At 42.9% G+C, this 26,041-nt stretch overlaps 1 protein-coding gene and 1 long non-coding RNA gene across 7 annotated transcripts in view; one reads left to right on the forward strand and one right to left on the reverse strand.

The window, feature by feature from the left end:
• Positions 1-1,104: 1,104 nt before the first annotated feature.
• FAM135B (family with sequence similarity 135 member B) overlaps positions 1,105-26,041 on the forward strand; it is a 183,443-nt gene continuing 158,506 nt past the window's right edge. For 5 of the 6 annotated variants that reach the window (XR_013773751.1, XM_079301872.1, XM_079301874.1 and 2 more), the window contains exon 1: positions 1,105-1,292. The gene's annotated coding sequence lies outside the window, so the exon portion shown is untranslated. Of the gene's footprint in view, positions 1,293-15,289; positions 15,422-26,041 lie in introns of all 6 variants that reach the window. The other variant, XM_079301873.1, reaches the window with a different exon arrangement.
• LOC306800080 lies at positions 5,118-7,457 on the reverse strand. The gene is made up of 3 exons (XR_013773752.1): positions 7,326-7,457; positions 6,756-6,938; positions 5,118-5,240 (listed from the first exon to the last, which is right to left on the reverse strand). It is a non-coding gene; the product is annotated as an uncharacterized lncRNA (long non-coding RNA).

Below are 26,041 nucleotides of genomic sequence, written 5' to 3' on the forward strand. Positions count from 1 at the left end.
CTTATGAGCATTACGTAGCTTTGCACTGACATTTTGGGATGGAAGTGACATTTGATTGCTGTGACCTTGTTGTGTCTTGTGATGTTCTAGTGCAAAATGAAAGCCTCACAACATGCCTCTTTGATAGATAAATGGCAGCTGAATGCCTTGATTTCACATCTCTCTCAGTTAACACTCTGTATTTTGACCATGTGGCAGTCCATTCACCGGAGGTCTTTTTCCTTTCTTATTTTCAGATCATTAGACAAAGGCAAAGTTCAGCTTGTTTGCCTCATGCATGAAAGAATTAGTGTCCTGTGCTGTGCAAGTGGGTTCCTTTCTGGAAGGTTTTTTCTCACTGTTTGGTGGTCGTCACAAAAGGAACTCATTTCTAGGGAGATCCCTCTATGCAAAGAAACCTTTAAGTAAGGTTAAGACAGTAACTTTTAACTCCCAATTTCAAGGCAGAGGGTTGGCCTTTAATTTAAATAAAAAAGTTTATAATTGCATTACAGCAGCAACTTTGAAAGTCATCCCCTTCCCCAGCTTTGCTGTTTTGTTCAGTTCTTTCTAAAAATGCAGAAACCCGCTAAAAAAGGAAACCTCTCCCGCCTGGAAGCTGGCATTTGACCTTTGCAGTACAGGGAGCTCTTTGCTGACAAGTGCAGAATGCAAACGTTTTGGGTGTATCACTCCATCTGCCTTCCCGGAGCCCCAGAGCCGTGCCAGGGAGTGACCTGCACCCCCGGCTGCTGCTGTCCGTGCGGAGCGGGGCTCTGGGGCCAGTCCCGGTGCCCCAGCCTGAGCGATGCCCCAGCCGTGGTCCAGCTCTGGCTCTTGGGCAGCTCTCTGTGCGGAGCGGGGCTCTGGGGCCAGTGCCGGTGCCCCAGCCTGAGCGATGCCCCAGCCGTGGTCCAGCTCTGGCTCTTGGGCAGCTCTCTGTGCGGAGCGGGGCTCTGGGGCCAGTGCCGGTGCCCCAGCCTGAGCGATGCCCCAGCCGTGGTCCAGCTCTGGCTCTTGGGCAGCTGTTGCGCGGAGCGGAGCCGCCGCCGAGTTCCGTCACCATGGCAACAGCATCACCGCCAGCATCCTCCTCCTCCTCAGCCGGCTCTCCTCCTCCTCGGCATCATCAGGAGCAGCGGCAGCGGCAGCAGCCCTGGCAGGAGCCAGAGCCCGGCAGCCGAGGCTGCAGGCAGCTGCTGCCAGCCCCTGCCCGCGCCGGCACCGGGCACAGCCCCGGCCAGCTGCTGCCGGGGGAAGCGGGCACAGGGAGCTGCGGGAGCTGCACTGCAGAGGGACCCCGGGCAAGCCAGGTAAGAGCTGCGGGGCTGCTCACAAACTCCCCGGGATCGATGTGCTGTGCGCCTGGTGTGTGTTTGCGTGCGAGTTTCCCGGCTGGCTCCTGCCAGCAGCAGTGCGATGACAATTCCAGGCAAGCATGTTTTCCGGCTCGTGTTCCCCGTCTCTGCCATGCTGTCCCTCTCTCTCCCCTCCACCCAGACACGTAAGGAATAGTAAATAATGTTCTAAAAGGATGTTAGAAAATGGGATGGTGGGGTTCCAGTGTGATCGCAGTGGGGAACGGCCGCGCTTCTAAAATAAAAGTGGGCAGCAGCAGCAGAGCAAAGGTTGGCGTGGTAATTAATAACCTTAAAGGAAAAAAAATTATGCGACAATGCACTTCTGTTTCTGCCCACTCTACAAATAAATCTCTCATCATATTCAGCTGAGAGCTGTAAGGCAGAGAGGTATATGTATAGACAAGGGTAGAAACCTCACTCTAGTCCACAATTGTCAGATTCACCTTAAGTGCTTTTAAACCAGACTAAATTATTACAATATCAATGCAGCTATACCTGAGAATATATGATGTATGAAATTGCAAAAATACTTCTCTTAAACCTTTACACCTCCTGAGAAATAATAATAATTTAAAAAATATCTTAACAATGTGTGTCTGATGGCCACACAGTAAAAGATGCTTGCTTCATCTGTGGTGAGAAAGCATGTAGTGAGTACATTTCAAAAGGCAGGAAGAATAGTTCTGATCCACAAGTACATGAGGACAGTCCTTGTCATTTTATAAACAGAAGAGGTACAAAGCTGTGGAGTGTCCTTGTGCAGGCAAATAGATGTGGATGAGTGTGTGTGTCTGAGAAGCACGAAGGGGGGACCATAAGAAGTAAGTTTAAGCCAAGTGTTTAAGCTGTGAGTGTTTGCTGTGTAATGACTGCAGAGAGCTCTTTCCACTTCCACAGAACTATTTTTATTTCTGTGTTTGTTTGTTATTGTCAGCAGTAAGGAGAAAGAGATGTGATGCTGCTGCTATCTCTGTCTCCTCTAAAACCCTATTCTTCCTCTCTTGTGTCCCTTGTCCTCCCTAAATCATCCTTGTCTGTGTAGCTGGAAATGCTTCCTAATTCAAACATGGGGAGGTCTGGGTATGACCCAACACAATTTCTTGTTGGATTATGTGTATTTACATTTACATATATATATATATGTCCTTGTACATAGGTTAAGAGGCACCTGTCTCTCATGTTCAACCTGATTTGAAAATCAGAGTGGTTTTTGGTCCCACTCCTGCATTTTTCTGTGTCTATAGAGCCTCCTAAAAACAGCAGGAGATGGAATATAATTTAAGTTTATAGGTACAGAACAGAGGGCAGAATTGTGCCCACCTTTTCTCTATGTTTACAAACATTCTCATCCTGCAAGCTACAGAGTAAGGAATTCAGGTAGGCAGGACCTCATGTCCAGTTCTTATGCAGAAGCGCTGCAAAAATTACTTGGAAAAATATGTTCCATCCCAAGGGAAATTTATAAGGTAAAGGATAGAAAAAATATACAGACAGCTATTTGGAATCAGTGCTTGGATTTGAAAAATAATTTTTTCAGGAACGTGCCTCATCACAACAGGTCTTCTCTACAAGAGGCTCTTTGATCCATGGCAATGACAGTGCTCACAGACACCAAGTTTAACTGAAGAGGCTGATTTTGGATACTTACATTAATTAAACTAAAGCACTGTAGGGCTACAGTCCATAAGAGTCTGGGCACATTACAAGGTGTATTTCTGCATGAGATTTGATGTTTGTTTCAAATTCAAAGAATATTTAAATCTTGAAACTTCTTTGTATAACAGAGAGGGAATAAAAGTGCCTGACAAAATGCCTGTGAAAAGAGCACAAACCTGACCATGTGTTTGACAGAGACACCAGGAGCAGAGCCACAATCCTGTTTACATGTATTGCAGAGATGTACAGTGCATAATCCAGGGGCAGCTCAGTGAGGCACAAAGCAGTGACCCTCTCATCAGCACAGGCAGATGATTGAAGGTCAGAGGGCTCTGGGTATTGCACATTAACACTCTCCAGTATTCCTACACAGTTCTACTTTGCTGCTAGCAGTGGGCAGGTGATTAGGGAGAAGCCAGAATTTGTGCATGGACTTTTGATTGCTACAGGGCTGAAAACTTGTGTTAGAAATGACTCTGGGTCAGGCAGGGAAGCTTGATGTTTTCATGAGCACTGCTTGGCCACAGAAACCTTCTATGGAGGGCTGTTCATGGAAAGTCAGGCACTGAGGCTGGTATCAGTGGAAACAGCAAGGATGTTCCCCACCTCAGATATTCAGTATTTAATTCTCAGTGTCCCCCAGTCCTGCAGCTCTTTCCACTGCTTAACCTGGAAAGCTCAGGAGAGATTTTTTTTTTCATTTTGCCTTATGGCTTTTTCTATGTTATTTCATTACTTTAGTAATAGATGGGAACACAGTCTTTCTTTTGTTTTGTGCACGGCTGTTAAGAGCTGCTCCCTCAATGCTCACTTATTGTTCACTAGCACCATTCTAAGGGGAAAAAATTATATCTCATGATATAAGCAAGCATCTTTTAAAATCTTGCTCCTAATTTTCATTAGTCACCCACTGTGGCTCTCAGAGCTCAGAACAAAAGAAGACTCATACACTAGTTGCTGTTCTAAAGTCAGCATTTGCCAACAGGTTGAGGCAGGAGTTTTGGAAATGCTGCAGACAGGGTTTGGGGATTTTTGTGGGATTTTGTTGGTTTAGGGGTATTTTTTGGTTTTTGTGGGGTTTTTTTGTTTCATTTTATATTTTTCAAATAAGGAAGATGCTTTTTTCCAGATTCTGATCTGTAGTAAACTGAAGCAAAAGATGATTTGAAGAAAATGTTATACTTTGCCTTTAGTTTACCAATGCTGTTTATTTTATTTTGAGCCTATATTCACACTGCTGTTTATTATTCTATTCAATAATCATACTTGGTTATTTTCCCTCTTGCAATATTATGTTATTTTCCTTTACACTCTATTGTGATTGGCTAGATTCACTGCTTAATGAGACAGACACTTAACCATGGAAAAGTTTTCTCACTAAGGTGGGGGACGATAGGATCTTTATGTTAGAAACTGGACACTGCTCTGCCTGTTTGGTTCCCTTAAAATTATGTACCCAAATCATACTTGACACAGAAATAACCCTTTTTTTGCCAATTTCCATCTTCTTGCAGAGTCAGACTGGTCTTGGTAGGTTCTCTTGGTCTAAATGACACCCATAATGATGCAATGGGAACCTTTGTGTCCCCCTCATCACAGGGAAGGTTATAATTCCTTCCTGGGCTGTTGGCTCAGGTGGTGTAATCTTTTTGGTTTTCTTTCTCTGCAACCCCTGGGTCCATGTTTATGGTTTGAAGCCTTCTTCCCCCAGTGGTGAGACAATCTGAGTGTCTGTGCTTCCCCCCAGCCCAGCTCTGACAGCAGTGTGTCCACGAGCACAAACAGTGCAGCTGTCTCACTCTGTGTGCATTTTGCTGCTCCCCCCTATACCCAGTTCCCTCCCTTGCATGCTGGCAGTGCCTGACATGCTGCAGGAGCCTCAGGGCCTGTGATGCAGCATGACCTCTCACCCTGCTCCAGGAGGGAAGGGCTGGAACCACCTGGGCAGTGGTGGCTGCTGGGCTGATCCTCCTTCAGAAGGTCAGCACGGTGACATGCCTGATCTCAACTTGTTGGGAGAGTGAGTCACAAGCTGGCTTCCTCCAAATGTTCCAAATCCAAGAGGATATGATTTTATTCTCTCTCTAATCCTATTATTAGTGCCTGCAATGTTAAGGACTCTGTTATTCAGCAGTTTTATTTCTTCCCTGTTCCACTGCTGCAGATGGAGCATCCAAACAGAGTGTGAAAGGAAGAATTTCTTCATTTTGTACACTCAGATGCTGCTGACATCCACGTGCTGTCCTGTATAGAAAGAGAATACCTTTTGAGGGGGGGAATCTCTGATCCTCCTATAAATCTGCCAGAAATCACAAGGCATTTCTGCTTCTCTCTCGGGTTCAGACATGCCTTGGTGTGGATTCTTTGTTTCTGTAGCCCCCACACCTCTGACCTGGGTGTGTTTCAGTACTAAGATTATTGTCAGTGGTCACAGAGGGTCTCACAAAGTTTGCTTCTCTCACTGCATATGAGGCACTGCAGGCAAATGCAATATCCTGATATGCTCCTCCTACCTGTTGTGTTTTCTCATCCTTAGGATCATGGGAACAAGACAACATAGGCAGTACTTTGAACATTTCCTTGTAGATATACCCACCAAATCCTTGATTTTGTATTAGTATATAACAATATATGTATATTTAGTACTCTACTAGTATACTAGTAATATATATATATATATATATAAATAAAATATGTGTATCTAGTAGTTATATTCATCATAATTCCTTTTTATTTGTTCTTAGCTATGTGGTGTTGTCATGAACAGCTAAAGCCTTGTGCACTCTATTGGAATTTCGAGGTGAAGCTGCAAGTATTAAACAACAGCCTTGTACTGAAAATGCACAGCACTAGTGTGACAGTAAATTGATGTTTGCATTATTTGCATGGAAACTTCAAACTCTGGTCACTGGCTTTTGAGGATTCACAGAATGCAGCACAATGCAGGACTTTATTGTTATGACTTGGCTTGGTAGGGACCACCTGTGCTGTTAAGACCCTGATGCCACCATTTAGCAGCCTGGGGAGGACCAGGCTCTTTCTTGGTCCAGTTAGTTGGGCAAAAAAATCTCCTTGTTGTATTGCTGTGCAGATCTGCACGACTGGGAAGGAATCCAGCTCTGCACCATCTTCTAATGTGTAATTTTGATTTCTCTTATTGTTAACATTGCATTTATATCTGAGGCTGGCAAGCACAGTCCCATTACCTTTTTATGGCCCTAAAGAACGTGAGTATTATTTGGAGGATGTGCCTTGAGTGATATATTGTTTGTATCTTGGTCAATTTGTCAACCCATACTGAAAACCATTGTGGCAGTAGGAAAAGCAATCCTGTTGGTATGAGAATGATTTCTTCAAGAACAGAGCAAAAGGACCAGAATTTCCATCCATTGAATCCTAGACAAGGGAGGTGTTTCAGTATGAAAACTTCCATCTCTGTTAAACCATCTCCTCCTTTCCACTCATTGCCTCTTGTTCTGCTCAGTGGCTTTGACTTGACCTCATTGCAGGGAGATGATGCCCATAGATGATGTAACCTCATATTCCTCCTAAATAGGCCTTTGGCTTGTAGATGGCAGCTTTGAGGTGTCTGCATGAAACCACTGATTTTTATTTGCATAAAAAATTTCCCATTTGTTTCAGAGGTGATGGGGTAGAATGGGGCAACACCCACTTTTGGGAGGTCACATCTCTTTGTATGCTATATTTCTGGATTTGTGTGCTTAAAAAAAAAAAAAAAAAAAAAAAAAGGGTTCTTACTGGTAGTTTGGTTTCTGCAGAGGACTCTGGGCTACAGGTTTTGAGCTGGCAGCCTGCAGTACCTGTAGGAGCTGCTGCCCCTCTGTGTGATTGAGCACCTGAGTGCTGCAGGTACTGGCTCACATCTGCAGCTCTTCTGTGCTATCAGGGCCCAACAATGCCAGTCACAGGACATGAGGATCTCTGTGGGACAAGGCAGATGGATTTCATTAGAACTGAGCAGTGTCTGCTGCTGCAAATATCTCTTCTTACAGGCACTTACAGAGCACACTGCCCTGCATAATAAACCTGTTCTACACCCTGCAGTCGCACAATGCTATTTATTTTCTTTTCCTGCCTGTCTTGGTTTAAAATCTCAGCTGAAAACTTCTCTTTTTTGTTGCTGCCCCATTGTTTTCCCTCTGTTTCCCTCTCCCTTTGCAGCTGTGTTTAGGCTGAGCTGTGTGAGGGTGCAGCTTGCCATGGTAGATGTTAGAGGAAATAAAGTCTCATTGTGTGATGTTCTAGAACTTTGCTCCACAGCCACCCAGTCCTTGCACCACTGGAGGCTGTGGGATGTTTGCCACTGACCTCAGGAGCAGCAGGAGTCATCCCCATGCACAAAAGTCTTTTCAGAAGGGAAGATAATGCACAAGGCTGTGAAGAGAGTGTTGTTTGAGAAAGGATGGAAGCCTGAACCCTCTGGGTTGAAAAGCTTTTGTTGGCTGCCATGGGTGGATCAAAGTCAAGCTGCTGTTTTTGCCTGGGATGTCACAACCACCTGAACATTCCTTGTCTTTGCTTGGGGAGCCAGGCAGCAGAGTCAGGGGCATTGTGAGGCAGAAGAGGGACAAGGCAGAGAGACATTTTTTCAGCAAGGCTACTATTTTTTGAAAGAAGTCCACATGGATGAATGGATGAAATGAGGATGAATAATAATTCCAGAAGGTTATGTGAAAATCCCTTAGATGTGTTCTTTCTTTTATGGTGGGGAAGAGAGGAATAGATTTTGGATTGCATCAATTCATTTGGATTGCTTCAATTCTTTTGGATTGCATTAATTCTTTTGTCTGATGAGGGAAGAAAGATTGTTGGAAAAAAACAGAAAAAAAAACCAATGAAAAAAACTAGTGAGGAATGATCATCAGACTCTTGCTAATTTTTGGTAGCACTGTAAATTAGGCCTTGTTTTCTTTAGGTGCCTTGTGTTGGGAGTGGGTGACATTAGTGCTTTATTAAACTCTCTGTGCTGAGGAGCTCCTGGTTTAGTGCAGCTAATAATAATACCCTGATTGAGAAACAGAAGGTGGGATAGCTCAGCATCAGACATGGGAGTGCAGAAATAGTTGCTGCTAGTTGAACTAAAAATACACAGCACCATAGCCCTATTGCCTACAGCAGCACATGCTGAACACACTTTGGACACTGGCAGGGGGGGGGAATGGCTTCCCCTTGTTTTTGGCAGCTGCTGGATCAGCAGTGCTCTGTGGTGATTCTTTGTGTGACTGCCTGATGGTGTGCAAGGCCCCTCAGAGCAAGTTAATTAATATCCTCAGAAGTGAATCATTACCCAGGGTCATAAACAGACTATAAAGGTAAAAAGGGCTGCATCAGGTGAGTTGTTAAGCCAGTTTGTCCCAGGGTGGGACTTTGTGATCATGGAATCACCCAACAGCTTGGGAGTGACCGGCAGCAGGGACTGGGATGTAACCATGGCTACTCTGATCCACTGCTCCCTGCTCCTGCTTGGGGACAAACAGCAGATGCCAAGATCACTGAATTATGAGCCTTGCAGTTACTGCTGCACAATGTGGTCAAAGGGATTTATGTGATTTTTTCCTACCACCTCCCAGGGTTTACACAGCCTCTCCACCTGGGCTCTCCATGGGTGAAATTCAGTTTAGCAGGTACATGTTTTTCATGAGCTTCAAAATCTCCATGACAGTAAGCTAAAAGTGGCCCAGATATAGTGAGGATAGGGTACCCTGAAATAGGTTAGTTAGATGAATTTAGGACACATCTAATGCCAGAATCAGCAGTGCAACATGGATATCTGCTGCACTGTCAGATGGAAGATCAAAGGTGAGGAACATCTTGTAGATGAATCATAGAACTATTTAAGTTGGAAAAGACCTTCAGGATCATCAAGTCCAACCTCTAGCCCAGCACTGCTGAGATGAGGAAAAGTGCTTGGTGAAAAGAGGGAGTTAATTGAGCACAGGTGATGAGACATTGACTCCAGATAAAGGGTGCAAACACAAAGTGCTGAGACCTTGAAGACAAGAAGCAAGGCGTGGATGCTCTAATTTGAAAATCCTGCATGATGTGTAGTAAAACCCAGCTGTGCTGGGACTCCTTCACTTGTTTGAATACTGAGACCTGTGGCTGGGATAGGAAAGGACAAGGATATGGCTGTGGCAGCTCTGTCACCACACCTGCAGGGGGGAGGAATACAGGGGCTGCATCATCTCTCCTGCCTTGCCTCCCCTCCCAGTCAGCTGCCTGATTCCTGTACTAGCACAGGTGATTCCCTCATAGCAGAACGTGTCAGGATATTGCATGAAGAAATGTCAGCTAACAAAACTGTTTTTATAATATCCAACACACAGGTAAGCCCTTTCCACAGTGTACATGAGGATTTTTTATTTTACTTTTTTATTTTATTTTTATTACAACCGGGTGATCCAAGGACATCAGTCTCCTTTGTGTCTCCTCTGAGACTCTTTGGAGCTTGAGGGTTCAGCTGGAGATAGAGCAAGCAAAGCACAGAGATATTTTTTCTCTTGTGATGGGTGTTTCTTGTGTGGACTTCTCTGACCTGAGGCCACCTAAATAAAGGGAGCACCAGGAATGATAAACTTCCTTACTTGACTTTTTTGGCCAGTCTTAGCTTCTTTCTGGGACTGCTATTGTACTTGCTCTGATGAAGTGAATAGCAAAAAGCTATTTTTGTTCACAGGATAGTTTTGTAGGATGGTTCTGGTTGGAAGGAACATCTATTCCAATCACCTGCATAAATCAGGGTCACCTGTGGGGTCAGACCACCCTTCTTTGGGTTTTATCTAGTCCACCTTTTTATACATCTATAGCAGAAAGTGAGTGGCCTCTAAAATTTTCTGAATTGTCAGGATCAGGGTCATCAGGAGCTTTCAGAGAGAGTTTTGAGAGGCAGCAGGTCAGGCAGAAATGCAAGGAGCATTTCCATGAGGACTTCTGACCGTGGAGATATCCAGGGGAAACTGGCAGCAGCTCTGAGAGTGGTGTGCAGAGCATGACAGAGGAGAAAATGAACTTATCAAAAGCTTTCTTGGGCTGTCAAGGGCAGGTTTATTCCTCAGCATAAGTGGCTTCCTCTGGGGATTTGTGGAATAGGCACTGCCAGGGGAAGGTGCTGATTTTGCAATGAAGTGGGTCTGGCTTGCCCTGTGTCTGTACATGGTAGTGACTGCTCTGGGAGATAATGCCTCAGGTCAGTGACTTAATTATGTCTGGTTTGGAGACCTTTTACCATACCTAAGATAACTCAAGGCTTCCAGGATGGTGTTTGGAAGAATCATCTTGTTCAGCAGCAATAATCACCAATTACTAAGAAAATATTGCCTTACTCAGGCATTTCCCACTGGTCCCATCTTCCCACCAAATGCTCTGTTTATGAAAGCTTTCCTTCCAGGACCAGTGCCACTGATAATCAGAACCTTCACATCACAGAAACATTTTAAAAAGGGTTTGAAGGCCAATTATATAAATGTTTCCTCTTTTGTAAAACAGCTTGGGACTTGTAAACATATTAAGTCCACATATCACTAAATAATTCATGAGGATGAATTATTTACTTGTGTAAGCTGTGTTTTAAATAAGGAAATTTTTTTCCAAATATGAGGGAAATAAAAATATTTTAGATAATTTTGAAAGGAGTAGCTGCCATTTCACTCCTCTGCTTTTTGTGTGTTCCAATTGATTTTCTTATGAGTGTGTTCTTCAGGAGTGGCCAGGTCTGTAGTGTGTAAAGGTGACTTCCTCAGCACAAAAGTCCACCAAACCTTTCAGCAGAATAAGGCTTATCAGAAATCCAGGGGTCCACTTCACGTTGTAGATGTGTGAAGATTTCAGATCTGAGAATTTTATACTCAATGTTTATTTTCCAGATGAAATTGAGGATGGCAAATGCACAGTAAAGGTAGATGCTGTTACTATGGAATCCTTTGTATGATGCTTTTGGTTTGAACTTTATTTATGAGATTATTTTGAACTTTGCCCCTTTTATATATATATATGTGGATCATTCTGTTGCATTTTCTTTTCTCTCCCCTTCTTTTTCCTCCCTCAACAACAGATGATTTTGAAGACAGCATGAATGAAACAAAATGTTGGCATGGTCTAGCTGAATTTCCTCACAAGATAAACATTAAGTTAAATGTGAGACATATGCCTTAGTGTGTGACTGTAATTTTGTAAGTTCTTTTATATGTTATGGTTGGCAACAGAATCCCTGTAGCTTATTCTGGCTAGAAAGAACAGTATTTCTTAGTCCTATGACAAATATGTGATTTAAAATCTGTATTTGCTACCAGCTATACAGTGTGAGTGCTGAAGTGTATCTTGGTTATCAATACTGTCCATTCCAGTTCATCTCATAATCAAAGATGTTCTTTCAACCATGGTGCATTTGTGATGGGGATAATGTTCTTATCAGAAGTTCTCTTTTCTGCCTTCATCCCACCTTTGGGGTTAAACTGGAGGTGATGCCCCTCCATTTGCTCCCCCTGTGGACTGCAGGCTTGCATTGGGTGAGAATATTTCCTCTGATGGATGCACAGGTACAAAATTAGAGGGATATTGGCTCCAGCTTATCCTGTGAGACTTTAGTTTGTGCAGCCAGACCATCAGAGGATAAATGCTGTGCCTTTCCCCAGCCCCCTTAATTTTGGAGACCACTCATGTAATCTTGGAGTACTTTGAACTACAATGAAATTTGCTCATCTCCCCTCACATTTTTACACAAGGATCTCCATGCTGAAATGACATTGATAAATCTTCTGTGGTAAAATTCAGGCCTAGGAGTCCATTTTGTCTGAGATCCTGATCATGAGTGGAATCTATTTTAGTTTTAGTAGAATCAGCTTCATTCAAAGTAGCCACCAGCTGTCTTTTTGTGGACAGGGCAGATAAATAGATATTTCTAAGGCATTACCTAGATAGCTCTTTAAAAATGCATTCTTTAGGACAGAAAAATGCTCAAGCTTTGTCTTCACTGTCTCAACAGGAGCCTGGACAAATAGTTGAGGAGCAGTCATTTATACTGTACATGTATGTCCTTTAACTGAGTGTAAACTTATTGACAAAATATGGAACAGGGGACAGACATCCCAAACCTTATCCCTCTTTTCCAAACAGCCTTCACACTTGTCTTTATGGCACAGTGATCTTTTGTTTTCAGTCAATCATGCACATTCCTACTGCCTTTGCCATTCAGATTTCCAGTCTGTTCTGGCATTTTGCATGGCAAGACCACATTTCCTGTGATCTGCTATCACATTCCTCTGTGTGATGCCCCACTCTGGAATCCTGGCTGGTTGCTGGATTAGCAGGGAAAAATGATGAAAGCAATCCTAGCATTGCTTCATGTTATGCATACTAAAAGATTTTGGTTCTAAGATACAACTAGGGAATAAATGGCATATTTGACAAAAATGTAGCCTGTTCAGAAACAGCATTTAAACTTGAAAGATGCAAAGATCCATGAGCCAGCTTGGATAACAGGCAGTGTGACTTGCATAGCCTGGTGCCCAGCTGCAGCAGGACATCTCTGGGATGCACAGCTATGGGTGCTTTAGCCCATCTGTGCCTTGCCCCTGAGAGAGCTGGTTCAGAGACAGCTCATGCACACCTCTGTAGTGGTTCAGAGATGCAGTACCCTTTGTTTGGAAGAATAATTTAGCACTTTGTGTGGGTGCATTTATGGGAACACACAGATCCTCTTAAAGAAATAGGCACGCTTCTGGTATTTGCAGAGGTTATGGCTGCACATTAAGTAAAAATAAAGAAAAAAAAAAAAAAACCAAAGCAAAACACATTCAGTAGAGGAAATTTCCATTATTCACCAGAAGTTCTTATTTGTACCCTGTAACTTATTCTGTGTGGGGAAAGAAGAGGAGTTGGAAGCTGATTTCCAAAAGGATGAAGTATGTCTGGTATTTAGTGAATCAACAAACTTGTGGACCGAATTGCACCTGGAGGTCTAATTCTTACAGCTGCTATTGGCTATTTCCTACAGCTGCTATTGTCTAATTCATACAACTGCTCTTAGTGGCAATAGGAGAGGCTGAGGATGTAAGGATGTAGAGCTATGGGAAATTGTCCAAAGGACAATTAGATGGTGAAGGGGCTGGAGGGGAAGCCACACGAGAAGTAGCTGAGGTCACTTGGCTTGTTCAGGCTGAAGAAGAGGAGGCTGAGGGGAGAGACCTCATTGTAGCCACACCTTCCTCATGAGGGCAAAATGAGGGGCAGGCACTGATCTCTTCTCTGTGGTGTCCAGCAATTAGGCTCAAGAGAACAGCATCAAACTGTCAGGGGAGGTTTAGTTTGGATATTGGGAAAAGAGTTTTCACCCACAGGGTGGATGGGCACTGGAACAGTCTCTCCAGGGAAGTGGTCACAGCATCACACTTGACAGAATTAAAAAAATATTTGGACAGTGCTCTCAGGCACATAGTGGGATTCTTGGGATGTCGTATACAGGGCCAGGAGTTGGACTCAATTATCCTTGTGGGTCTCTTTGAACTCAGGACATTCTATAATTCTGTGCTTCTATGAGGCTTAACCATCACTGTCTCTATGGGAACTCTCCCAGAATTTTCCTTTTGTTACTGTAGAGCTGAGCTTGCAGTGTGTGTGGTTGCAGATTTATCCTGCCTCATGCACTTCAAGTCTTTCTGACTCTTGTTGAAGTCAAGCAGAGCAGGAGTATGATGCCAGGTGAATACCCGAAGCCTGAAGTGTGTAGAATTGAGAAGAAATACTCAAGAATCCAGGGAGTAAACCAAGCTCCTGGCCCATGGCTGTCTTCCCCCACTCCTGACACAGGCTGGCCCCCTGGATGATGTTTTTAGACCAGGACACTGTGCCATCCAGCACTGCAGCATCTCTCCAGGGAATGTGCTGTGCCAGCCCAGCCTGTGGTGCTCTCACCAGCTGTGGCTGGTGGTGCAGAGGTGTTGCAGATGCTCCAGATGCTGACATGAGTGGCTGTAGCCATCAGTGGAATTTGTCACCTTTCTCCAGCCTGTGATTAGACATTTATAAGATTAGACTAGTCCTGCTGCACAACTGTGCTGGTTCATCCAGTTGTTCCTCTCTGTAGTGGATGATGTGTTCTGAAGACTTATTCCATAAATTTTCACTCCTGTGTCCTGTTAGACATTGCTGACCATATGTTAGGAGGACAAATGGTGGCTTCCTTCTCTCTCCACCACTGTGCCATGCTCTACCCAGGTGCTGTTCACCTGGTCTCTGTGGTTGTTGTGCTAAGATCAACCACAGAATCCTAGAGCAGTTTGAGTTGAAAGGGACCTCAAAGATCATCTCATTCCAGCTCCCCTCCCACTAGACTGGGATCTGCAGGTCAAGAGGAAGGGTTGTCACCAGGAACATGAACTATCCTTTCATACATTTTGCTGCTTCAGTCTTTAGCACTGGAACTGCTGAGGTAGAAGACAGGCTCCTCCTTTTTAATTTTAAGGGCAATATTTATCTTGTTTTGTTTATGGATATTTGCCAAGTCTCAGCACATCTACTGCAAGCCTCAAATCAGTGTTGAATGCATTTTTTTTTTTTTCAGATCATTGATTTAATGATCAACAAAGTAATAAAGATGGTAGGAAATGCAGAATTATTATGCTTAGGTGAGATTTGTGGCACCTTAACAAAGCTGCCTGAAAGAAGATGAATTTCTCTGTTGATGAATACAAAGTAATGTACAATGGAAAGAATTAACTTAAATGATTCATAGCCCTTGCTGGCTTAAAAATAAATTCTGATTACCTGAGAGGAAAGAAAGCTTTCAGAAAAGCTTTCTATGTGTATGGGTACCTTAGGAAATAAAATCTGCTGTGAATAGAGTATTTGGTATATAAGAACTGGGATGAACATTATTTTTGAATAGAAAAATTAATTATGCCTTTTTGTGTTCCCTACAATGAAGTATTTGGCAATTAAATATGTTTTAACTTCAATTAACATGAACCTGTGGGAAGTATTGATCTAGTATTTATTTAGGGCAAAATCTGGAAATTAAGGGATCCAGTTGGAAAGTTCAGGGTTTGTTTTGAAACACTTTTTTTAAAATGTCAAAATGCAATTGTTTTAGAAAAAAGAAGCTATTCACATAAAAAAATATATAAAATGAAAAGTGTTGATTCACTGAGACACAGTGTTTCTGATCCATCAAAATATTTTTATTTCTGTCAAAAAGTTTTGTGGGAAATACAGGGCTTTCATTTGGAATCTGAACACAAACATCCACCCACTCACAGCCTGAAAATTTCTTGCTACAGGTCCCATGGGTGTGTTCTTCAAAACACTGCAATGTCTCACCAGAAGTGTGGCCTCTCCTAAAGTGCTGCATTTTAATTTGGTCACTGCTTCCCAAGGGTCCAAATCACACAAGCAGGAGGCTCCAGAAGCGGGTGACCAGAATTCATACTGGTTTCTGTGTTTTGGAGCTGAGTGAAATGAATGTGTTATTTCAGCTGAGAATTAAGGGAAGGCTTAGCTGAAGGGTGAGGTTCTCATGTTCTCACTTTCTGCAAAGTTAAGGGAAAAACTTTCTATTGGTTGAGAAAGGTTTTTACTCCTGGCTTTGGTATCAACAAGGGAGCCCATGTGGCAAGCTGGGTGAAATTGTGCTCTGCAGAACTAACTGCTGAGAATAACAGAAAGTGAAACAATTTACCTTTGTCTCTTTTATTTTCCTAAATACAGGAGAAAGACAGGCTCTGTGAAAGTCAAAGGCATTACTTTGAATGTATATTAAAAACAAAACAAATAAAACTCAAACACTTTTAAACCATGTAGCTTGCAAAAAACTAAACCAAACCAAATTAAATAAAACAGAGATTTCCCCCAAAAAAAACTAGTAAAAAAAAAAGGAGGAAAATTTAAAATAGGAAAATGGGAAAGTGAGGGAAGAGTGCTTCATTTGTGGTTAGAGGATGAGAGAATGACTTTAAAATCAGGTTTTAAACAGAGGCTGAGGTCACAGGGGCTGAAAAAAGGGAAAGATTCCCACCTGGTTAATTTTTGCATCATGCAATATCAGAGGGAAATTATAACAAAACATACCTGTTGGGAAACCCACGTTTTAACTTTTCATTCTCATAGAATAGCCCAGATTGGAAGAGATGTCCAAAGTCCATTCAGCTCAGCCTTTTGTGGGAGCCAAGAGGGGATCATGCAGCAACCTGCCCAGCCACATCTGAAACATCCAGAAATGGAGCCTCTGCCATGGCCATGCAGAGGGAGTGACAAAGGATGAAACCTTTTCTGGTGTAAATTTCAATCATTTCCCCTTTCCTTCTCCATGTGGTTCCTCATGTAGAAACACTGTCCTCTTTGTAGTTACCCAGGAATAGTTCCTGGAATAATGTGATGAGATTCCCCCTGAGGTTTCTCTTCTCCAGGGAGGAGATTTCCTTCTGTCATTTCTCAGAGGTCAGGTCATGGCCCTCCTTTGGAGCCTCTCCTGTTTTCCTGTGTCTTTCTTGAGCTGTGGGGACCAGAGCTGGGCAGACTGATCACCACCCTCTGAGTGCAGCCTTTTAGCCAATTTCCTGCCCATCTTGCAGTCCACCCATCCAGTCTGTGTCTTGCCAGCTTGTCCCATAGAGGCAGTTTGTCTAATTTGTAATTTTAGGATGATTTTCACCTTTTCATTGAAGCCTCTATCACTGGTACTGCAATGTGGTATTTGTCTCCATTATTCTGAAGTGAAAAGGTGAACCCCAGCATCTATTTCTTGGGTCATAAACCCCTATATATATATGTAGAGATGTTTCTAGGATTTAATTTTTTTTCTGTTTGTTTCTATCAGTACTGAAATTCTTAGGTCATAGTGCACATAACACTAGGCTTTAGTACATGGAACACGTATTCTGCATTTGCTTTTTAAATGTCACAGTGCCTTCCTCACTAAAAGCATTCAGAAAATCTGGGTTTGGTGCTGAATTAGGAAAAAAAAGATTAGGAAAAGAAAAAGAAATACTCAATGTAACCTAGTAATTAACTTCCTTAGGACTTTTTTAGTCTTTGGGGTTTTTTGGGAGGGTTAAAATTAAAGTTCCATTTATTCAGTGTGTAAGAAATAAAAATGTTGAACTCTACGTGGAAAATGAAGAGAAAGAAATACAAAGGTACTGCAGAATGCCAGGGCTCAGTATATGTACAGAAAAATAAGAAACTTAATGGAAATGGAAAACAAAACCAGAAGCATTTTATTCTCTGCCTGCATGGTGAAATTGTCCTATAATAAATCAATTATTAGCAATCTCTTCTTCAGGGCTCAAAGGAGCCCATCTGCATTGCCACAGGAGGTTAAAACATTCCGTGTCTCTCCCTGGAAAAACCCCCACTGTGCCATAATAGGATTTAATATTTTCCATCATTGTGTAGCTGTGATTGTAAAAGGTAATTGTTAAAAGCCCCAGTGTTCATGATGACAGGTTTAGAACAGGAAGGCTAAAGGTAGCAAAGTTCCAATGGGCATTTTCCTTTCTTTTTTTCTTTCAGCTTTGAAACACCTCTTCACAGCTTGTCCTCCCTCTTTCTCCTCTTTGCCAGCATCTTCCATGGCATCCCCCAGTTCTCATAAAATGGAGGTGGATTGTGTAGAATACCTCTCAATATAATGTTGGGCCAGTTCTTATCCTCAGGTCCCGTAAACAGATTGCTGCAGAAACAAGGGAAATTGTTTCATAGCCACTTCTCTGAAACTGTGTTGTGCCATTTTTGCTTTGTGCTAATGTGCCTAGGCATAATTCCTGACTGGAACACATCCTGACTGCAGTGTGCTTCAGCAGGGTTGTCCTGCCTCTCTCCAGCTCCTGGACCTGTGCTGACCATTGCCTCCTGTGCCTTGTGCTTGTCTCCCCTGTCCTTGTCTCTGCTGCCCTGCATGGGAACACATTTCGGTCACAGCTCAGAGTCAGTCCCAGCAAACCACTGTGCTGACTGCCAGGTACTGCTCCCTAGGATTTGCCTTTTCTTTTGTCCTTCTTGCCATCAGACAAGAACAAGAAGCTGTGGTGACCTGTCTCTGCTTTTGGAGGGTAGCCCTTCCCTTTCAGAATTAATTCTCCTTCTCTCTTTCCATTCAATCTGGGAAGGATGTTCTTGAGCTGGGTCTATTCTTGTGCTTTTTTTTTTGTGTGTCAGAAGCTCAGCTCCTTCCTTCTGTTGATTGATTTCTGTGTAAGCATGTTCAGCTCTGGGTGCTGAACAGATCTGAAGTGCTGCAGAAATAGACATCATATCTTTACTGAAATCTATAGCCCTTCATTTTAGGTGAGATTACAGCTTGCTGTATTTTTTGAAAAATAAGCTAGATTGTCCATGTTCTTCTTTTCATTCACTGCCTTCCCTTTGTTCCTTGCTTTTCAACCTATAAACAATCCGTGTTCCTCAAAAGTCTCATCATCATTCCCTAGAAAGGTTCTTTTTCCCATCCCTCTCTCTTCTCCTGCAGAGTTCTAACCATCCAGACCCCCTGTAGCCAGCAGTGCCCTTGTGGCCAAGGAGGCCAATGGGATCCTGGGGTGCATTAGAATGGTCATTGCCAGCAGATCAAGGGAGGTGATCCTGTCCCTTCATTCAGCCCTAGAGAGGGGCATCTGGGGTGCTGTGTCCAATTCTGGGCTCCTCATACAAAACATGGAGCTCCTGGGGCAGATCCAGTGGAGATAATGAAGGGACTGGAACATCTTTTATGAGGAAAAGCTGAAGGAGCTGGGGCTGTTCAGCCTTGAGAAGAGATGACTGAGGGAACTCATCCCTGTCTGTCAGTGTCTGCAGAGAGGACTCAGAGCAAGACCAGGCTCTGCTCCTGTGCCCAGCAATGGGACAAGAGGAACGGGCAGGAACTGATCCCAGGAAGCTCCACCTGGACATGAGGAATAATTTCTCCCCTGTGCAGTGACTGAGCACTGAGCAGATTGCCCAGAGGGTGTGGGGTCTCCCTCAATGGAGATATTCCAGCGCTGTCTGGACCCAGTCCTGTGCCACGTGCTTGGTCCTGCTTGAGCAGGGAGGTTTGACCAGATGACCCACTGTGGTTGTTTCCAACCTGACCCATTCTGTGATTTTGTGATTGATTCTGTGCTGGGGTGGGGATAAATTTTGCCAGGCAGAAGCATGTTCTTATCTCTGATGCCAGCTGTCTTCTGGAAGGACCCCATCCTCTTCTAAGCCAGGGAAAGAAGTGAGAGTAGATGGCAATGTTTAAAATTGCTCCCTCTAAATGGTCAGAACTAATTATGAAGGCTACAGCTACTGTGAGAGCTATTAAATGCCTGGAACAGGTTCCTGAAGTCTGTACTAGAATGGGATGAGTCACAGTTGCACCAGCTGACTGCAGATGAGTGGGTGGGAAGGGAAGGGGCCCTGTGCCTTGTTGGCAAGGTAGGAACAAAGAGCTACCCACAGACCTGGGGTGTGATCCGGGGTGAGTTGGGACTGACAGCTCCCAGCAGTGAGATGGAGGCAGCAGAGTGCTCCTCAAAGAGGTAAAGCCTGAGCTTTTAAGTGAAATCACCCCTTGAAACCACTCTGTCTGAATGAGGGAAATGGAGATCAGCAGAGGATTGGCCAGGCTGTGAGATGTGTGCAGGATTCAGTCTCTGCTTCTCAGCCTGACTGCTTGTATAGAGCTCCTTGAGCACCAACATTAGGAAAAAGAATCTGCTGTGATTTGAGTCAAATCAGAAAACATATTCAAGCCTCAGTGTTTAAGATCAATATGATGGAACATAGGCAGACAGTGACAGGACTATCTGTTACTAGGAGTAACAGTTTTAAACTGAGAGGAGAGATTACATGTTAGGAGGAAATTCTTCACTGTGAGGGTGGTGAGCCACTGGAGCAGGTTTTCTGAAGAAACTGTAGATTCCCCATCTCTGAGAGGGTTCAGGGCCAGATTGGATGGGATTCTGAGTGGAAGGTGTCCCTGCCCATAGCAGGGAAATAGAAACTGGATGGTCTTTACAGTCCCTTTCAACTGAAGCCAATCTATGTTTTTAATGAGTCTACAAAACTGTCTGCATCTGTGACCTGTTACAGAGGTTCCAGATGCAAGATTCAATTCTGGACCTGCCAAAGATTTGGTGAAATTCTGGAAGAGGTTTCTTATTCACCACCATGATCTTGCAGAGGCCAGAGTTTGTTGTGTCTGACTTGCAGCAAAACTGTGCAAAACTTGTCTGGATGAGGATAATATCCTGACCATTAAAAGCCCTGAGTTTCCTCTCCCAGATTAAACACCCTCAGCTTCTCCTTGCCAGACTTGTGCTCCAGACCCTTCCCCAGCTCCATTCCCTTCTCTGGACATGCTCCAGCACCCCAATGTCCTTCTGGTCATGGGGGGTCTGATATTGAGGGCAGGATTCAAGGTGTGGCCTCCCCAGTGCCCAGCACAGGGGGATGGTCACTGCTTTGGTCCTGTTGGCTGCATCATTGCTGGTACAACCAGCCAGTGCTGCTTATTTTGGGCAACTCACCCAGCCTAGACCAGGCATGGTGTTTTCTGCTCTCTCTATGACATAATGCAGAAGATAACTATTTTTGGCACGTCTTACTTGAGTTTTTGAGGTGTCATCTGGCCTTTTGAGGCGTTCAGATCAACTTGCTGCTTTCAGCATGGCATAGGCTGCACAAAATGGGGTACAGCCTTGCAGGTGGATAGACAGGGGCAGATGGAGAGTCTTGAGTCGGGTTTAGCATGAGACTAGCAATGAATATTGGGCAAACAGGAAACTGTGGGCAACTCATGCCAGAAGGATGAAGACAATATGAGAATGTGGTCTTGCAGTATGAAAAAAACAATCTGCACTGACTGATCTAGTTAAAAAAATATTCTAGAGAGGTTAAAACAATTCAACCAGACACATCATCAATAACTGATTATTTGCAGCTAAAATTAGACCTGGAATTGGAATTTTGTATCTTAATTAAAACAAAGCTATCTTTATCAATGAGTATGACAACTTTGAGCAGACATTTCCTAGTGAATGTTAATCCCTCAGTCTCTTTTGATTAGTGGATGGGATTACATTAGAATTGATCCTCCTTCAGAGGTCCATTTGTGTGCCCTGCCTCAGGATTGAATTACATGGCTGGCCCTGTGCCAGGCACAGGTTCCCCATTGGGACAATGAAATCACAGCCACAGTGATGCTCATTTGTGTTTTACAGTGTGCCATTTATTTAGCACAAAAGGCTCAGGAGACTTTATGCCTTGGTGAGATATTACTTAGGCTTCAGATCTCTGTCAAACCTTATAACTCTCTTCAGTTTGCTTTGCACAGAGATGGCTTTTGAAGATATGAAGGGAAAGGCTAGGGAAGGAAAAACAATGTCATATTTAAAGTCTAGCTCTAGTGACTTTTCTTCAGTTGTACAGGCTGTTCTGAGGGAATTGTTGGGTTTCAACCTGGAGGAAAAGGTGTCTAGACAAAACATCACTGATTGAGCTCAGTGTAACAAGTTTGGAAGCTTCAGTTTGGAACTGTGTGGATCTCATTAAAAGATGAGTCCCTCTGGCTCATAAATGAGCTTCAGACAGCTGAACCCTGAAAGAAGCTGTCCCTAAATTTTGCTGACCTGTTGCAATTGTTCTCTGAGGGTCCCTGTAAAGCTGGTGAGAACCAACTGGGGTGTGATCCTTACAAAATTCAGGAGCAGAGAAGAACTGCTGTAACTTTGTTTTCTGTTTCAATGTTCTTTCTTAGTAATTGAGAGTAATTAAAGTGATGAACAATTCTCCCTAGGGGAATGTAAAAAAAAAACTTCACAAAAAATAACACAGAAAAGCTGTTGACAGTCTGAAAAGCTGGACAGCTTTCCATTTAACTCCCTCCCACCTTTTCCATCTGTAGCTCTTGTCATCAGCCAGCAAGCTGGCCAGGAGACCGTGATAGATAAATGGTGTGCAGTCCCCTAAAGTTCCATATTTTCCCTTCCCTTCCCTTCCCTTCCCTTCCCTTCCCTTCCCTTCCCTTCCCTTCCCTTCCCTTCCCTTCCCTTCCCTTCCCTTCCCTTCCCTTCCCTTCCCTTCCCTTCCCTTCCCTTCCCTTCCCTTCCCTCCCTTCCCTTCCCTTCCCTTCCCTTCCCTTCCCTTCCCTTCCCTTCCCTTCCCTTCCCTTCCCTTCCCTTCCCTTCCCTTCCCTTCCCTTCCCTTCCTTCCCTTCCCTTCCCTTCCCTTCCCTTCCCTTCCCTTCCCTTCCCTTCCCTTCCCTTCCCTAATAGTGAGCTTTTATAAAGGATGCTGTGTTGCTTGGCTTGTGCTCTTGTGATCTGGAAGATATTTTTCAGCATCTGACTGGTTCACTAGGGAGTTACATGAACATTTAGTAAGAGTGTGAACTGATGCCTTAACTGAGCTAGTAAAGCATCACTCTGAGCCTGCCAAGGCTCAAATGTGAAGTGGAAACACACACATATATATATACATATATATAATTTAGGCAGAAAATATAAAACATTATGGGATTCCATACAGTGTTGTAAACAATATTCTGTTCCACTTTGCTTATGTGATTTGGCATTTCTCACTAATGCTCTGTGGTAGCACTAAGAAGGATGCCGTGCTTGAGTGGGATGCAAGTGATTGATGCTGCTTGAAATGAGGGATATAAGAGACTCCAGATAGCAGACTAATTATGTGGCTTGTTTATTTTCCAAGGAAGGTCTCATTACTACAATTGATGTCGAATGAAGTAGAGGGATCAGTTATTCACTGTCTTGGATCTGTTTATTCTTTCATCTGCAGGTCTTTGAATGCCTAGAGAAAGGCTGGTAAGAGTTTCAGAGGAAAAGAGATGGACACATTACATGGTTATATTTTGTAGAAGTGTCATCTTGAATCCACAAACCCACACTGAATTTTTTTATTGTAATAGCCATACCCAGGTAGATAGTTTATCATCCTTTATTGTGCTTCAGCCAATATTACTCTTGCTACATCTCCAAGTTTTCCAAGTACATGGAGTGCTGCACAGCATTGTGTGCTCCTCAAAACTGTACAAAAAATTGGGAGATGAGGCGTAGGTGCTAGAATTTGATTTTTTTTACTGTGATCTTTCCACTCAGGAAAAAGCAGCCTTAATTAGACTGGTTAAGAACTGATAGCAACCTTTATCAAGTGAAGTTGATGATGATAATTCTGTCTTGGAACTATAACATGAACATGAACATATGCAGCTTTAAAAGTCTCCTGCCTTTGTAGTGCACTGAGACAAGAAACTTCCAGAGCAAATCTGAAAAAGAAACATAGGATACCTCCAGTAGTATGTCACTGGTTAAAAAAATAACCAACAAACTCACTTATTATTTTCTATACTTCAAATATCTTCGTAACACCGTGGGGAACATTCATAACCCAGTTTATTCTGTTTTACCTGGACATTTCCAGCATAAGGAATGACTTCTCCATGCTGTTGTTTTCCTACAGGGTCTGAGCCTTTCCACCCTATATCTCCAAAGGCACCATCGTGTCAATTTGAGTTATATTATTTTGAGACACTACCTTGTCTTGCTCTGCTCAGGGTATCTATTTTATTGTGATGACCAAAAAATGAGGAATAGTGATTATTTTTTCTTTGCATTTCATAGTGTTTCCTCAGTCTTATGTGGCCAAATATCTTTGGACAAAGGATTTATTAATTTCATTTAATTTCATGTCATTTTCCTAGTTGCTGGTGGCTTTCTCCCAACATAAAAGAGGCTTCTGCTAAGCAAACCCATTCTATTTTTTACCTACCTAACTGCATGCAAGCTGGAAATTTCTTCTTTATGCAGCAAGCTCCCTACTGTTATATTGAGCCTTGGAGAGTCTTGGCTTTCCATCTACTCAGGCTCCATAGCTGTGCTTGTAATACCAGAAGTGACTGTTAAACCATAATGCCTCAAATGCTGCTTTTCAGCTCCATGATTTATTTGCATGATTGGGAGGAGGCTGCAGATCTTTTAACTACTACCATAAAATCAAATAAAATAGTAGATCTGTATATATTTTTAAAAGTAAACTGAGCTGCTGCTTAAATGTATTTAATTTTGCTGGAAATGTGAGGAAACCTCTCATGGGAGCAATCAATCCAGTAGTGCCAGCTCCAGGTTTGACAGACAGCATGAAGATTTACCACAAAACTAAGCAGAGTGATTTGGAAGATGATGTGGGTAGAAAAGTCTAATCCCCTGAAGCTTTGTTTGTATGGATTTAGGCATGAGTTTGCACTATCAGCCTGAACTCTCACTGCCCTGGTTGTTGTGCCTTCAAAATCAGGTTAGACTGCAAATGGATTTGAGCTGCTGTGCATCCACTTTGACCTCAGTATCAAGTTTTGCCTGGAAAAGCAGATTTTGTTTTTATAGGTGTTCCAAACAGGTTCACTATATCAATCCTTTGTACACAACCACTGAGACCAGATTTTGCACATGGCACTGAAAGAAAACAGAAGGCAAGTCATACTGCCTTTAATTTGGTGTTTTTTCATTAGTGGAAGGCTGTTTTTACTTAATGCCTTTTCTCTCTGGTCCAAGGTAAAGAACAGACTGATTTCTTCATGATTTTTAGTAGACAACAGTAAATAATTCCCTCCAACTCTTTTTAACAGTGTCTGAGCTACAGCAGTGCTGTTCTTCTTCTGCTGTGATACAGTTAGTTAACTACTGTGGTAAACCAAGCTGATCCCTTTTCAAGTCACTCCCTGCTGCAGGTCACTGTCCTCTATAGATTGATTCAGAACGGGGTGAAAGAACTTTGTGGCAAATTGATTGCCAAAAAGATTTTAATGATAGAGTGAATATGACACAAAGCAAAAACTTCAGCACTTGCTTCGAAGCAAAAATTCATCCTGATTTGAAATATGAGTATACTCCAATTAACATTAAATTTTAAAGAGTTTCCACTAGTTCTGGGTATTCTAAGCTACTGAAGCTGATCTCCAAGCACAGAAGCAGAGAAACTTTTTTCCATACCTGCCTTTCCCATAAAACGGTGCTGAAGCCCATGAGAGGAACATTTTACACGAGTGAAAGACCAAGGGGAAATGGCTTCAAACTGAAATAGAGGAGCTTTGGATTAGATATTAGGAAGAAATTATTCACTGGCTGGTGAGGCACTGGCAAGGGTTGACCAGAGAAGCTGTGGATGCCCCATCCCTGGAAATACTCAAGGCCAGGTTGGATGAGGTTCTGAGCAACCTGGTCCAGTGGAAGGTGACTCTTCCCATGGCAGGGGGCTCAGAACTGGATATTTTTTAAGGTCCATTCCAAACCATCCCACTCTATGACCCTCTCTGTACACAGCCAATGATTGCAGTCAATCATTTTGTGCAGACGAAGTGGCTTCTTAAGGTAATTAAAAAAAGAAAAGAAAAAAAAAAACACTGCTTACTTAAAACCATCTATTGCTGCCTAAACTGAAAAAATAATCACCATGAAAGCTATTCTCTGTGCATGTTTTGGCTGGGATGTGGTGATTTCCTTCCTAGTAGCTGGTGTAGCCTGAAGACAGAGACCCTCTGATGCCAGGGCAATGTGTTTATTGCCTTGAATAACATCAGAATTTCATCTGCTAGTTTTTCAGCCTTCTCGAGATTACTGCTGTGTGCAGTCAATAGCTGCTGCAAGAACAGTATCCACAGATGGAGGATGAACAGCTCTGTAGCAATTTCAGATATGAAATTTTGGTTTCAGTTTATCAACATTTAGCAATTTCTTAATTATATTACCCAACACTTTGAGCTTTTTACCTTTTCAAAGCACTGCACAATTATTAGCAAATTAATTGCTGCCTCATTGCCCTGTGAAATATGATGATAGTTATTTGATTATCTGGTTCTCCAGCTAATGAAAATAACCATATTGCTTATAAGACTACATATTGTATATATGTGTATACATAGTAATATATAGGGCATATATATATAATTCAAAGAAAGTTCTGATAAGTGAGGGCACTGATGCCTCTCACTATGAATTTGTTTATTGCAAAGGTTATTCAGTGCTACAGTAAAATTCCTGTATTGTGGAAGATTGTTT

The sequence above is a fragment of the Erithacus rubecula genome (genome assembly GCF_903797595.1).
Source record: "Erithacus rubecula genome assembly, chromosome: 3".
In the NCBI taxonomy this organism is placed as follows: Eukaryota; Metazoa; Chordata; class Aves; order Passeriformes; family Muscicapidae; genus Erithacus; species Erithacus rubecula.